General features: G+C 34.3%; 1 protein-coding gene across 1 annotated transcript in view; it reads left to right on the forward strand.

The window, feature by feature from the left end:
* ADAMTS19 (ADAM metallopeptidase with thrombospondin type 1 motif 19) overlaps positions 1-14,561 on the forward strand; it is a 248,895-nt gene that overhangs the window by 119,802 nt on the left and 114,532 nt on the right. The window lies entirely within an intron of this gene.

Consider the following 14,561-nt stretch of genomic DNA (forward strand, 5'->3'; position numbering starts at 1 on the left):
GTAATTTGAGTTATTGAATTACATGCATATCTTTTGGGTTTTTTAGGGGGAGGTGCTCAGGTGTTTTAAAAATTAGGGAAACAAAAAGAGGTGGTAAAGATCATCTAAATTTAAAGAGTATCTTCTAAATATTGTAACTATTCCTGATACTTTGAATAAAATCTTATTACATTATTAAAATTGACATTAGGACATGACACATGTTTCACTTCACTACACATTTCCAAATAATATAAACATGACAATAATCATGACACTACAAAGCTATATATTATTTGCATGTCTGAAGAAAACACTTTGTACAAATTAAAATACTTCCAAACTATAATAGTATTTGTTGTTACCCTATACAGAGTAAAAGCCAATTAATCTGCATGGCTTGAAGTAATGTACTTGAAAGAAACTTCACCTGTTCACCCAGTTAATATGTAATGAACAGTCTGTCTCAGGAACAGGTCTAAGTACTTTACCTAATAGTTCACTTAAAACTCAACAGGCAAGGCTGTCATTTTACAGATGATGATAATAACAATAATAATTAGTAATAGCAACATTTACATAGTACTTACTGTGTGCTATGACATTTCTACATGCTTTATATATATCCTCAGAACATTTTTGTGAGGTAAGGCTATTAGAGTACCCATCTTACAGGGGAGAAAACTGAAGCATGGAGAAATTAATTTAAGTTTAATTTAGTTGTGAAAATAGTAAGTGTTGGAGGAAGGATTTAAATTCAGGTTATCTAATTCAGTCATACTGTTCTGTACTTTGCATTATCTGCTCTCTTTGGGCCTTTGATCCCTCATCAGTAAAATGGGGATGATACCTGTGTTATAAGGTTGGTCTGAGATTCGGATTATGAACAACAAGCACATATTTACAGCCAGTATCTTACAGTAGAAATGGTGTGGAGTCAGACTGAATTTTGAATGTGGGCTTCCCTGCGTGCTAGCAGTATCAATTAAAATATGAAAAATATTTTAATTGGACTCACATTTAGTGAGGTCCTACACAGGGAGGTGCTCTTTATGGAGGCCTCTTTGGTCAAAGACATATTTAGTTTGGCTGGTAGTGTTTAAAAATTTGAATCAGTTGCCAACATTAAAAAGTATAAATTTGACATAAAAATTCAAATTTCCAGACCTGGCAACATTAAACCTACAGTCCCATATGGCAGCCATTCCTTGGAGCTGAGTAGTGTCTGTACCCTTTAGACTGGGGCCATCTTTTCCAGCTCATCACAGGCTGAGGCACTGTGGTATTATAGTATTTATCAGACACCCAGTGCGCTTCATTTTCATCAGATGCCTGGACTCTGGAGCCAAGTGAGTAAATTGAGCTATGGAATTTGATTGGTCTAAGAAAGCTCGGGAGAAGATTGTATAGGACATCACAGTGTTTGATTAAAAAAGCCTTTTATTCAAGTAAACTGAAGTAGAGGAAAATGGTCAAGTTATAATGATACAGCTCAGTGAATGATCAGAAATTGAGCATACCTATGTGCCCGTAACCTAGTCTAAGACATGACGAACAGTGGTTTTGTTTCTGGTGTCACTGTTTTTAAATGTGTACATATACTTTCATTTTCTCCCATGCAGTGGTCATTTTCTCCCACTTTCAGTGGTCAGTGGAGTGCTGTAGAATACAACGTGTTTATTTGTTATTCAAAAAAGAAACAAAACAGATAAATAACATTCTAAGATCATCATTCTTTAGGGAATATATGTAATGCAATAACCTAGTTCATTATTGTACTCCAGGAATGATAGGATTTAGACTCTTAATTCCAATATAGTTTTCTTAATTTAAAGATATTTCAGTGTAATCATAGTAAGGAAAACCATGTGCAATACTTGAATGAAAAATGCTGAAAGTAACATTTAGGGGAAATAAAAACTTGGTATTAAAAATATTAAGACAATAAGTACAAATTCATGATTATAATTTTTAGAAGTTAAATGCAAGTTTCTGAATAATATAAGCAGTGTGAGTATATTTTTATGAAACAGACAATCTGAGTAGTGGAAGGTTCACTTTAAGAAACAATCTTACTTTAGAATATGTAAAATATTTTTTAAATCTCTGATGTATTCTAAAATGTACGAAGAACACAGATTAAAGGAACCAACCACCACGCAGGTTACTTTATTAACATGCAAAGGTTTGGTCAAGAATTTCTACTTAAAAAACTAAATGATATAGTTTAAGGAAAGGCCACTTGAGCTTTATGTAGTAGAAACATTGGTTTATGACCAGGAACTCAGGTTGGAATGGCTAAAATGGTAGTAAAATATTATTTTATTTGCCTTTTATAGAGCTGTACCCAAAATCAATAGAGATGTGCCAAAGGTATGGGTAATGCTTGATGAATTAAGACCAGGACATATGATATATGTTGAACTATGATATATGTTGAATCCTCTTTACTAAATCCTCTTTACTAAATCCTCTAAAAATCCTCTTTACTTGTAAGCAGTATTTGTCTCAAAAGTGGGGGTTGGTATTTCCCTTCTTAATTTTTTTAAATATTTATTATTTTGAGAGACAGAGACAGAGAGTGAGTGGGGGAGGGACAGAGAGAAGGATATACAGAATTGGAAGCAGGCTCCAGGCTCTGAGCTGTCAGCACAGAGTCTGACGGGGGCTCAAACCCACGAACCACGAGATCATGACCTGAACCAAAGTCAGCTTAACCGACTGAGCCAGCCAGGCGCCCCAGTTTTCTTAATGCTATAAAGTGGGATACATTAACAGTGAAGAGTAGTGGTATCTTTAACAAAGGACACACAAAGGAACAAACAGGAGAGAGGTCATCTGTATAAATTATATCATCATTATCCAGTATAAGATATAAAGCAAAATGAAAGGAAATTGTAGGAAGAAGAAAGAAAAATAAAACAAAATTCATATACGCATAGCCTCTTGAATAAGCAAAGTTTTCACAAATGTTAGATAATTATGTCTATGGATCTGATGTGTCCACGCACACAAATCAACAGAGCTTTTTTTGTTAGGGATATAATTAAGTCAACTACTTAAGTGAAACTGTTAAATTCTTCTTTTTTCTTTTTGAATTTCTTTCTTTTGTTTTTTGGGAGAGGATTATGTTTTCCAGTATATTTTCTTAGACAGAAAATGGATCGTATAATTTTGCAACCCACAACTTTAGAATGGCAGAGTGAGTCCATTCAAACTTGTCAATTCAAGAATGACTTTATAATTACACATGAAATGTTTCTAAACTGATTTGGGATGAGTGTGTTTATGTTTTTTATCTGAATTTGGTTTCTAGAATTTCCCAGAGAAACCCCACGTATGGCTAGAAAAGTCAGTAAGGGCCACCAAGAAATAAAAGCCAAGTCTTAAGGGTAATTGAAGTACCCTTGAGTAATTGAAGAGAACCAAAAATCCTCTTTTACTATTTCAAAAGGGGAATGAATCTTAAATGTAAAAATGTATTGAATTTTCCTTTAGGAAATTTCCAATTAAAAAAATCTTGTATGTAATTATATATAGAAGTATAGATTAGTGTCCATAGCAAGAAAGGGGAAATAAATGATTTATTCCAATGTTTTATGATTCCTTTTCACAGTTATTTTCCTTTCTAAACAATAGGTCAGGCATGTGATTTTTTTCTTATAACCAAAAATGTCAACCATAGAATGTTTTTATTGGTACTAAGTGTATTTATATTTATGAAATACAAATGGGATCTTCATAAATTTATTGTCATAAAGGCTAAAACTTTATTTTTATAAATAAAAAATACCTTAGGAAGTTGTTCATGAATTTGGCAGTTTGTTGGGTGCATATGTATACACATATACACTATATTTTATATACAACAACTTGTTAAAGTAAGAAATTTTACTTTATTTCAGCCAGACTTTATTATGGATATATAAATTGTACTTAGATTACTGTGTTTGGGGAGTGTCCCCAAGACCACCCTCAGGTTCAGTGATTTGTTAGAAGGACTCAGAAAACTCAGTAAAGCTATTTTACTCACACTGACAGTTTATTACAGTAACAGGATATGGATTAAAGTCAGCAAAGGAGCAGGCATCTGGGCCGGGTCTAGGGAACACCTGGCAGAAGCTTTACGTTGTCTTCTCCCAGGTGAGTTGTGCAGAACTAACTGTGTGTTAATTCTCTAAACAATAATGTGTGAAAACACGCACAAAGTACTGCCCAACCCTAGAAACTAACCTGAGCCTTGGTATCTAGGGATTTTACTGGGTGGTAATGTTGGTCATGGAGGCACAGCTGACCACCTACAAAGCACACCTTCCACTTCCATCCTTTCCACAGGTCCAGCTAGTCATGTCCTACCCCAAAATCATATTGTTATAAGCTATCTGACTTGTCCTGGAGTCCCCGGGTAAGCGAAGATATTCTTATCAGAAGAGATATTACAGGGGCTCCTGGTTGGCTCAGTCGACTGAATGTTTGACTCTTGATTTCAGCTCAGGTCGTGTGATGGAGCCCTGTGTCAAGCTCCATGCTGAGTGTAGAGCCTGCTTAAGATTCCCTCTCTCTCCTCTACCCCTCTCTCCGACTTTGCTCTCTCTCTTTCTCTCTAAAATAAAAATAAAAAGGAAGGGAGGGAGGATGGATGGATGTGCCAGATGCTTATAGATTACCTCCCAGGATCTGGGCGAGAACCACACCTGTCTTTTCTGTGTGCGAGTTTTGGACCACCCAAACGTGTTGCAGTAACTTTGTACTTCACAATTGCACAATATTTTTAAGCCTTAAGATATCATACTTAGATGGCTAAAGCCTTTCTAAAAAAATAATAATGTCTTCTTTTATTAGCAGGCATTGTACTAAATACTGTGTACTCCTCTATAATCCAATCTCATAAAAATCTGGAGCTATATTTTGTGATTATTGTCTTTTTTACAGTTGAGGAAACTGAAGCTGATAGAGATTAATATTTCAGGAGTTCCTTTGATATTAAAAGCATTCTTTTTTCATCACATATGTTGTTAATATTTCTCTAGTTCTATTAATTTAATCTTGTTTTTTAATGTTTTTGAACCAAAAATGTTCTTAGTAGTCAAACATTTTTTAAATTATTTCTTCTGTAGCTTTTTGTAGTTAGAAATGACACCTCATTCTAAAATTAAAAAAAATACATTTTTGTCTATTTGTTTTATATTTTCTTCTCTCTCTCTCAAGTCTTCTCCCTCACTCTTTTTTACTGTTAGAAGGCCACCTAGACTTTATTTTAGTGTATGTAGTAAAGTTCTCTCCATTAAATTTGATTGTTCATTAACTGCTCAATAAATTATCTTACCGTTCAAAATGTGGTCCCTGATGATGTAAAGAGCTATGCCAGAATAGAGCACATTGCTTGCTTCATTGAAAAAGTCTTGAAATGAAAAAGAAGTGAACTGAAATGAAATGAAAAGAAATGAAAAAGAAAAGAAAAGAGAAAAACAGTCAATTGAACTCAACTGTGTGCTTAGTGCTGTAGCCAATTTATATTGTAGTGCCAGCTGCTTATCTAGGTACAGATCGGTAAAAAGGAGTTCACCAATGGCAGCCAGGGCACGGACCACACTCTGAGTGACCCTGCCACATAACACTCTAAGTTAGTGCTGCATGGAGGTCATGTTTGAGTTGGTAGAGAGCCCAATATTTTTCTTTTTAGCCTGAAAGGTGGTCTGCAATTGAATTGTATATCTCTGTTCTTGTATATTTATGAAATATTTTTAGCCATAAATTCTGTGACATGATCCACTGCCAATAATACGTGTTTTTCTGACACAAATATTTAGTGGCATTGTAGATAGTTTTGCTAAGTATAATACATATAGACATTATAACAATAATATAAATATATAATATGTATCATATATAATGCATTTATAATTTATATAACAAAAAAATAGAAGTATATACGTATCAAATCCTTTTTTTCTTTATGGCCACAAATAATTCACTCCTTCCAACTTGAAGTAAAGTAGCCTCTTATATTGGATAAGCTTTTACTAAAATTTATGCCCAGCTCTTAGAGATTGTAAAGTATGTAAATTACCAGAGAAATAATCGTTTTAAAGGTAATTGTTAGTAACATAATCCTGTGAGTTTTTTTCTAACCTTGCTAAATCTGGAGATTTCTTGGACAGCAGAACTACCCTGACTTAGCTCATTGAGACCAAAGACTTCTGCTCCCACCTGAAGAAGGAAGGTAATCATATTAGATGTATTTTAGAGAGTATGATTGCCAAAGCTCACACAGCCACAGTGCCTGAGCGTATGTTCAGAGTCAAGCTATCCGAATCCAGAGTTCATGTTGTTAATTACTGTGCTATACCCCAGATGCTGAAGGATACTTCTAATTACCTTACCTTTACTCACATTGCTTCTGGGCTAGCCCTATGTAATCTGTTCCTACCTTATCTCTTCAGCCATACTTCATACTATGTACCCTTTTATTGTTAGCACACTTGCAGCCCCATTAGAGTTTTTAGGGTTTCTCATGTGTTATGCCCCTTCACACTGAAGTGCATTGGCACATGTTACCCCCTCTGCCTGGAATACTCCCATTTCACGAATTCTCTCATCCTGATCATAATTCATAGGGCATATCAGTAATCATTTCCTACAGCATGTGTTCTGTGTAGGTCAGTCTCTCCATTAAATACTTCATGGCACTATCTCTATAAATGTCCATTCATTCATCTATTCACAGGGTGTAAGCTCCAAGAGGTAATGAACTGTGCCAGTTTTTTGTTGTCATGGGATTCCTAATGCATTTGATAGTGTTTGGGACATATCAAGCGTTCAATATATATGTATTAAATCAGTGAATGCTTTAATATAGTAATTTTCTTAGTAAAATATTCTTATGCAAAGAATGTCAATGAAAATGTGTTAGAGGAAAGATGCTGCTGCACAAATTGTTTAGAATGTTTTTAAATATTGTCTGAAACTTTTAACAAGGAATCAGGTAAAGTTTTATAAAAACAATGTGGTGGACTGGTAAATGTAGCCAAGGCCACATGGAGTGAGCCTTTATTCCATGCACATACAGAAATGACTCCCCACAACCCAAAAGTGGCTCTCCCCTGAGGTCTTCCTGGCACAGTAATTGGAAGCTCCATTCTTCTAGTTGCTCAGCTAAACACAATGAAATTATCTTTGAGCTCTCTCCGTTTCTCACTCTCCACATTCAATCCATCAGCTCTTGACTCTGCCTTCAGGACATATCCACATTCTCTTTACATCTCACTAATTCTACTCTTGCCACTCTGGACCAAACCACCATCATCTCTCATGTGGAATATTAAAGTAACCTCCTAAATGATCTTACTTTACCAGCCCTTGTCACTCACAACCTGTTTCAACTCAGAGCCAGGAAGACTCCTTCACAGCAAAGCAAATTATCCAATTTTTTTGCATAGACTTCCAGTAGCTTCCTATCTCACCGGTAAAATCCCCAGCCCTTACATTGGCCCAGTAGGCCCTACCAGGTCTAGCCTCCTTCCCTACCGTTCCCCTCCTTATCAACATGGCTCCAGATACATCAGCCTCTTTTCTAAAACTCAAAACACCTACTTCAAACCTTTGCCTTTCTTCTTTAGATATTTGTTCAAGTACCACCTTCTCATTGAGGCCTTTCTGTTAATATTTCTTAAAAGTGTAGACACAACCACATTTATCTATCTATCTATCTATCTATCTATCTGTATGTGTACAGTGAATTCTTAACTCCTTAGTTCACTATTGTATTCTCAGCATCTAGAAGAATACTACTTTCATACTTGGCACATAGTATGTACTCAAAAATGTATTTGTTAAATGAAGATAAATTTGTTATTTCTAAAAGTGAAGTCTCTATGACTTCCTATGCTCTGCAGAAGAGCTGAATATACAAATGTACTAATTGTCTCACAGAAATGAAAAATAATATTCTTCTTAAGGAACTTCATTGTTATATCTAAGTAATATATTGGTGTTTCTTTTCACATTAAAAATTCACATTAGGAATCACATTAAGATTTGTATTGAATGGGGGTTGCCTGGGTGGCTCAGTCAGTTAAGCACTGAGTTTGGCTCAGGTCACGATCTTTTGGTTCGTGGGTTCGAGTCCCATGTCAGGCTCTGTGCTGACACCTCAGAGCTTGGAGCCTGCTTCAGATTCTGTCTCCCTCTCTCTCTCTCTGCCCCTCCCCCGCTCGTGTTCGTTCTCTCTCTCTCTCTCTCTCTCTCAAAAACAAACATTAAAAGATATTTTATTAAAAAAAAGATTCTTCTTGAATGGAATTTGAAAAGACATTGAGGTCTCCTATCCCCATATCAAATGCTTAAAAATCCCAAAAGGAGAATTTTTTTTATATAAGTAGCCAAGATAAAGAGCCAGAAGGAGAAACTTCCACATATTAGAGGTAGAAGGCATCTTTCCATATAAAAGAGCTAGAATTTCTCATTCACTGGGTGCTTAATCTTGGTACTGGATGGAGTTGTTCAGGGTTGAATGAACTCTGGGGAGTGGAAGTCAAAGCTTCAGAGTCCCTTATAAAGCAATGTGTATTTCCAGCTGGCTTATGGCAAGTAGTTTGCTTCAGGACATGGAATGAAAAAAAAATCTATCAGCATCTAACATATTCTAATTACAAAGCTTCAGAGCATAAATAGAAACATTAACAAAACAGATAAATAGCCACGATCATAGTAGGAGGTTTTAACACTGCTTTCTGTATAGAAACTGAATAGAAAGATCTCTATAGAAGAGAAAAGATTTGAACAACTAAAAACGTTGGTCTACTGGGCAGATATGAAACCTGCAGCCGAGTAATAAAGAATACGTACTCTTTCAAAATACAGATATTTATGAAGAATGACCATATATTATTTTATTCTTCAAGTCTAAACAAATTCCCTAAAATTAATTTACAGATGAATTTTTCTTATCACAATACGATTACGTTAAACAACCAATAGCAAAAACAAACTTAATAAATACATAATAGAAATTTATAAGCATACTCTGGAAAAACTCATTGATCAGAGAAGAAATCATTAGGAAAACCAGAATACTCTCAGACTTAAACAATAACAAATATACTATTTTGCAAGTTTGTAGCATTGCAGATAAGGAGCAATTAGAGGAAAATGAGTAACTTTAAACACATATATAAAAATTAAATGATGAAATTAATGACCTAAATTTTCATATTAAGAGGTTAGAAGCATAACAACAAAGTAAGAGATATTAGAAGAAAGAAACCACAAAGAGTAGAAACTAATAAAATAGGAAAATGCAATGAAAGTGAATAATGAAGTCAAAATTAGATCTCTGAAAATACGAATAAAATTGGCAAATATAAAATTGACTAAGGAAAAAAGGCATAATTCAACAGTATTAGAAATTAGCAAAGGCAGTATAACAGATACTGAAAGTATTAAAAAGATACTAAGAAAATAGACTGAATACTGTCATGATAAAAACAGATGAAATGGGAAAATTCTAAGAAAATATAATAGAAGGACATAAAGCTCTATAACCATTTTAAAAAATTGTATCAGCGCTTTAGAATCATCCCAAAGAAAACACAAGTTCAGACACAGAAAAAGGTTCAATGAATAGATAATGCTAATATTAATCTAATTTTTCTAGAAAATAAAGGAACACCCTGCAACTCATTATTTGAGCTAGTATTAATGTAACATAAAAATCAATAAGGGACAGTTATGAGGAATAAAAGTTGTAGTACTTTCTTATCTGAGAATGATGAAAAAATTTCCTTTCTTTTTTTTTTTTTGGTTTATTTACTCTGAGAGAGAGAGAGAGAGTACAAGTCAGAGAGGGGCAGAAAGCAATGGAGAGAGAGAGAGAGAGAGAGAGAGAGAATCCCAAGCAAGCTCCAACCCTGTCAGCATGGAACCACGTGTGGGACTCGAACCCACAAACCTTGAGATGATGACCTGAGCCAAATTCAGGAGTCAGGGTCAGCTTCTTTACCGACTGAACCACCCAGGTGCCCCAGAAAACATTTTCAAAATAAAGTAGCACTATGTAAACAAAGAAAGGTAATATAAGGGAATAAAGTTGGCTTTATATCAGGATAGGAAAGGTCATTTATCATTTAAGAATCTTAATGCCCATGTTAATAGCTTAAAGGTAGAAACTATATTATTTCAAGAGATGCACAATTAAAAGAAAAACACTAAGACAAAGCTTGCTGATGTATATTCACCAAAATCAATGGGAAACATTATTCTTAATGGTGAAATATTAGAAACATTTCTACAAATTAAGAAAATCACAAGAATCTCACATCTTCTTCTGTGTATATACTGGAGACACAAACAACTGAACCTTGGCAGAAAAATAAAATAAAGCTGTAGAGATGGGAATGGAAAAAAGATAGCTGTTTTAATTTGCAAATGATGTGATTCCCTATATAAAATTATGATGTTATGTAGAAGTAAAGTATGGAATTAATTCATGAATGTAGTAAGATTATTAAATATAAGATAGACAAAAAAACAGCTGTCAACACAAAAATACAAAATGTCATTAAAAAATGATACTATTTACTGTAGCAATTGAAAACACAGAGTACTTAGGAATGAATAAAAAAAAAAGATAGGAAATTATATACCCCTATTAAAATTTATTGAGTGAAACCTGTGTCAGTGAAAATATACCACATTTGTGGATAAATTTATTCTCTTCAGATGTCAGTTCTGTTGTAAATGATTTATAGATTCATGGAAATTCCAACAAATAGACCACCACAGCTTCTATATGGATGTTGGCAAATATTTTCAACATTTGTATATAAGTACAAACTTTCTTGGAGAAGGAAAAGACGAAGATAGAGGAGGATGAGAGGGAGACTAATGTAAGAACCTTTCCCTAACAGAAATCAAGACCAATTTTGAAACCAGAATAGCTAAGACATTTAAACATTTGTGAAAATATGGACAAATATGGTCTGATAGAACAAAATCTGGAGTAATAAATAAGTCCATGCCTAGAGGAAAACCTGATATGTGAGCAAGGTGTTGGCAGATCAGTATAGAAAGTTGACTTTAATGCACTTGGCTTACCGCATGTATAAAAATGAAACTGAATACCTTCAGATTATTTCTAAAAATCAATTCTGCATAAAATAAAGACTGATATATCACAGACAAGGCTTTTAAGAGAAAATATATGAGACTATCTTTAGGACGTTAGGGTTGAAATTATTTCTAAAGCAGCACATACTCTGTGCCCTCTTTTGAAGACAGAAACATAAGACCTAATAGAGACATCTGACATAGATCTTAGAACTTATCTGATTGTTAAGCTTTTTTAATTTCTGGAACTCCTGGATGGCTCAGTCAGTTAAGTGTCTCACTCTTGATTTCTGCTCTGGTCATGATCTCACAGTTGTGAGATCGAGCCCTATATCAGTCTCTGCCCTAAACATGTAGACTGTTTGGGATTCTCCCTCTCCCTCTCCCTCTCCCTCTCCCTCTCCCTCTCCCTCTCCCTCTCCCTCTCCCTCTCCCTCTCCCTCTTCCTCTCTCTCTCCCCCCACTCTTTCTCTTTCTCTCTCTTTCTGCCCCTCCCCAACTTGTGTGTGTGTGTGTGTGTGTGTGTGCATGCTCTCTCTCTCTCTCAGATAAATAAACATTAAGAAAAAAAAGATTATATATTTTACATAGTTGTTTTCATGAAAATATTTCATAATATTAAAACAAAAATAAAACTAGAAAGGAATGCCAAAATGAACATTATTTGTATAATTGGAAAACTCAAGACAACCTACTAAAAAAAAAAAAACTCTATTAGAACAATAAGAGAATTTGAGGGGGGGGCTTACAAAATTATATAACAATTTTTGCTTTTCAGTACATAAACAGCAGCCACTTGGTCACTATAAAGAAAGAAAAAATCCATTTATATTGAATATAGCAAAAGATAAAATATAAAAGATAAAATACCTAACAAATACTTACAAAGGAATGTACAAGACTTATAAAAAGAAGAATTTATATCCACACAGAGAGTCATAAAAGTGGTTTAAGTAAATGTAAAGACATTTTCTGGTTTGGGATAGGAACAGTGAATATTATAAAATGATAATTATCTCTATATAAATTTAATGTGACCTTCCCAAAATGCCAATAGTATTTGCTTTCCTTTTTTTTTTCTTTTTTAATTAGACATACTGGTTATAGACTCCATGTGGAAAAATCAATATAAGATTTTTAAAAACTAACAGGAGAGGAGAGGGTGAATTCTATCAGATATTAATATATTTCATAGTAGATAAAGCAGTTTCTGCTGGTGCTTGAAGAAGGAAGTAAGTCAATGGAACAGAGTAAAAAAAAATTAAACCTATAATTAGGAAAAGATTTATAAATGTGCCATATAATAAAAGCTGAACCTACGGTCTGTGGAAAGAAATGAATCATTCAATAACATAACAGGAATCTGATTCTGTACCATATTTATGACATCATAACACACCAAAATGATTGTGGACATTGACATTTTTTGGTTGGCTTTTTTTTATTTTTTCATCTTTTAATAGGGAATGTGTATAATTCTAGATATGAAATCTAGAAGTATTTACGGAAAAGTCACATAAAATTAACAAGTATCCTTGCAAAGGAAAAAAATACAATAGAAGATAAATCGCAATCAGTGAAAGTATTTGCAACGTATCTGAGAAAGTGATGTTTTCCTTAATATAAAAAGAGCTCTTACAAATCAATACAAGAAATGATGAAAGCCCTGTTAAAAAAAAAATGGTACCACACAGCTCATGGAGGTCTATGCATGGCTTTTATTAAAAAACAAAAACAAAAACTTAGCATTATTGATAGAATGACACTTCAGACCACAAAGCAATTCTACTTTCACCCATCAGATTACATAAATCTGTACAGGTGAATCCACATTTACTCCCATTGTAAGGACCATTCCCTTCCCTTGGCAGGAAAATTCTTCCTGCCTTCTTCCCTATTTTTGCTTATTCTTCTCTCAGATCATTTCTTCAGAAAAGTATTCTATGGATAGGTTAAGTCCCTTGACACATGTTCTTGTAGGCTGTCTGTAGTTTTCATTCCTAATTTTTTCACAATTGTAGGTTTACATTATATGTATCATTATGTGATCTCTGCATGTCTAATTCAAGTGTGGTCCCTCGGTACAGGGGCTAGTTTTGTTTTGTTCTTTTTTGTTGCTTTTGTTATTTAACATTGTATTTAACATTGTCTAACACCGTTCAGATGTGCTCAATGAATAGATGTTAGATGATATTTTAACAGTGTAAGTGAGTGTACAGTGTTGGAATGTGGGGGGGGAATAGATATTGTTATACATTTTGGAGAGGAGTATAAAGTGGAACACTATTTTGGGGGCCATGTGGCGATCGTTTTCCAAATTTAGCAGACTCAGAGGTTCAGCTCCTTTGCCAGCTTTGAGTATAACACATTTTAAATTCTAATTTCATTTGTATTCATGTTTCTTTGCTTCCTAGAATGGTTGAACATCTCACCTTTTTCTGACTAGCTGAAGTTAGGCCCCTTACCCAAAAAAATATGCAGCCAATAAAAATAATCAGAAAGACTTGAAAATGGTCACTGTTTTACATTAATAAAATAATACTTATTTTTTGCCCATTAGCGTCTGATGGCTCAGTACTTTCTTTTCCCAATTGTAGAAAAAGCCCATTTCAGGTATGTTATATTCTTGAAATAATACAGTGGGCATAAAGTTGTGGACAAAATTCTTTGTCTTGAAACTGGTGTATGGCACAATTTTGTAATTTGGACTTTAGCACATTTGTGATAACTTCTCCTTGTAACTGTGCCAAGAAAATTAGAAAGCTCTAGCAGAGTTCAGTATTTTTATAAGTTGAAAGAAACTGCTTTAAACATTAATAGCTTATTTACTGATTAAGACTTTCACATGGTAATTAGATTGGCTTCTTTGTAGAGATGTCAAGTGGATAAAATTACATACGTTAGGGGAAATTATAAATCATGTCATTGTAAAAACATAGAACATTTTTTGATATGGCCAGAAAATGCTTATGTGGTTTTGGTTTTTGTTTCACTTGTTGAACCAGGCGAAAAGACGAATATATATTTCTAAACTTTGGCGTACAGGCATGGCTTTTCCACTAAGTTGGCAATTCAGGAGTTTCTTCAGTACTAAGAGGCTAATGAGGCAATAAATATGCAAAGTTAGCTCCTTGAAGGCAATAAATATGTGGGGCACCTGCTAAAGTTTTAAGTATTGCCAGAGTACCAAGAATGCAGATGTCTTGTGAACTAACAAGCCTTTGAAATCAGTGACGTTTGCTTACATACTCTGCTGGAAATTGTGCCTGGAATAGAACCAGGAGTAGGACCAGGTTATAAACCCACTTCTTCAGACATCCGCTTTTCTGTTATTGGCATCAGTACTGCTGACAGTTCTTCATTTGAGACATCTGAAACATCTTTAACCCTCTCTCCCCTTAATTCTTCTCATAAGCAGTTGCCACATTTTACTAGGTTTTCTTGGGAAAGAGCTTTCCCATCTGTCCATTATTTCT

Source organism: Lynx rufus, unplaced genomic scaffold, assembly GCF_022079265.1.
Source record: "Lynx rufus isolate CCGP_SWC_20201006 ecotype Redwood Valley unplaced genomic scaffold, mLynRuf1.p SCAF_1, whole genome shotgun sequence".
NCBI lineage: Eukaryota > Metazoa > Chordata > Mammalia > Carnivora > Felidae > Lynx > Lynx rufus.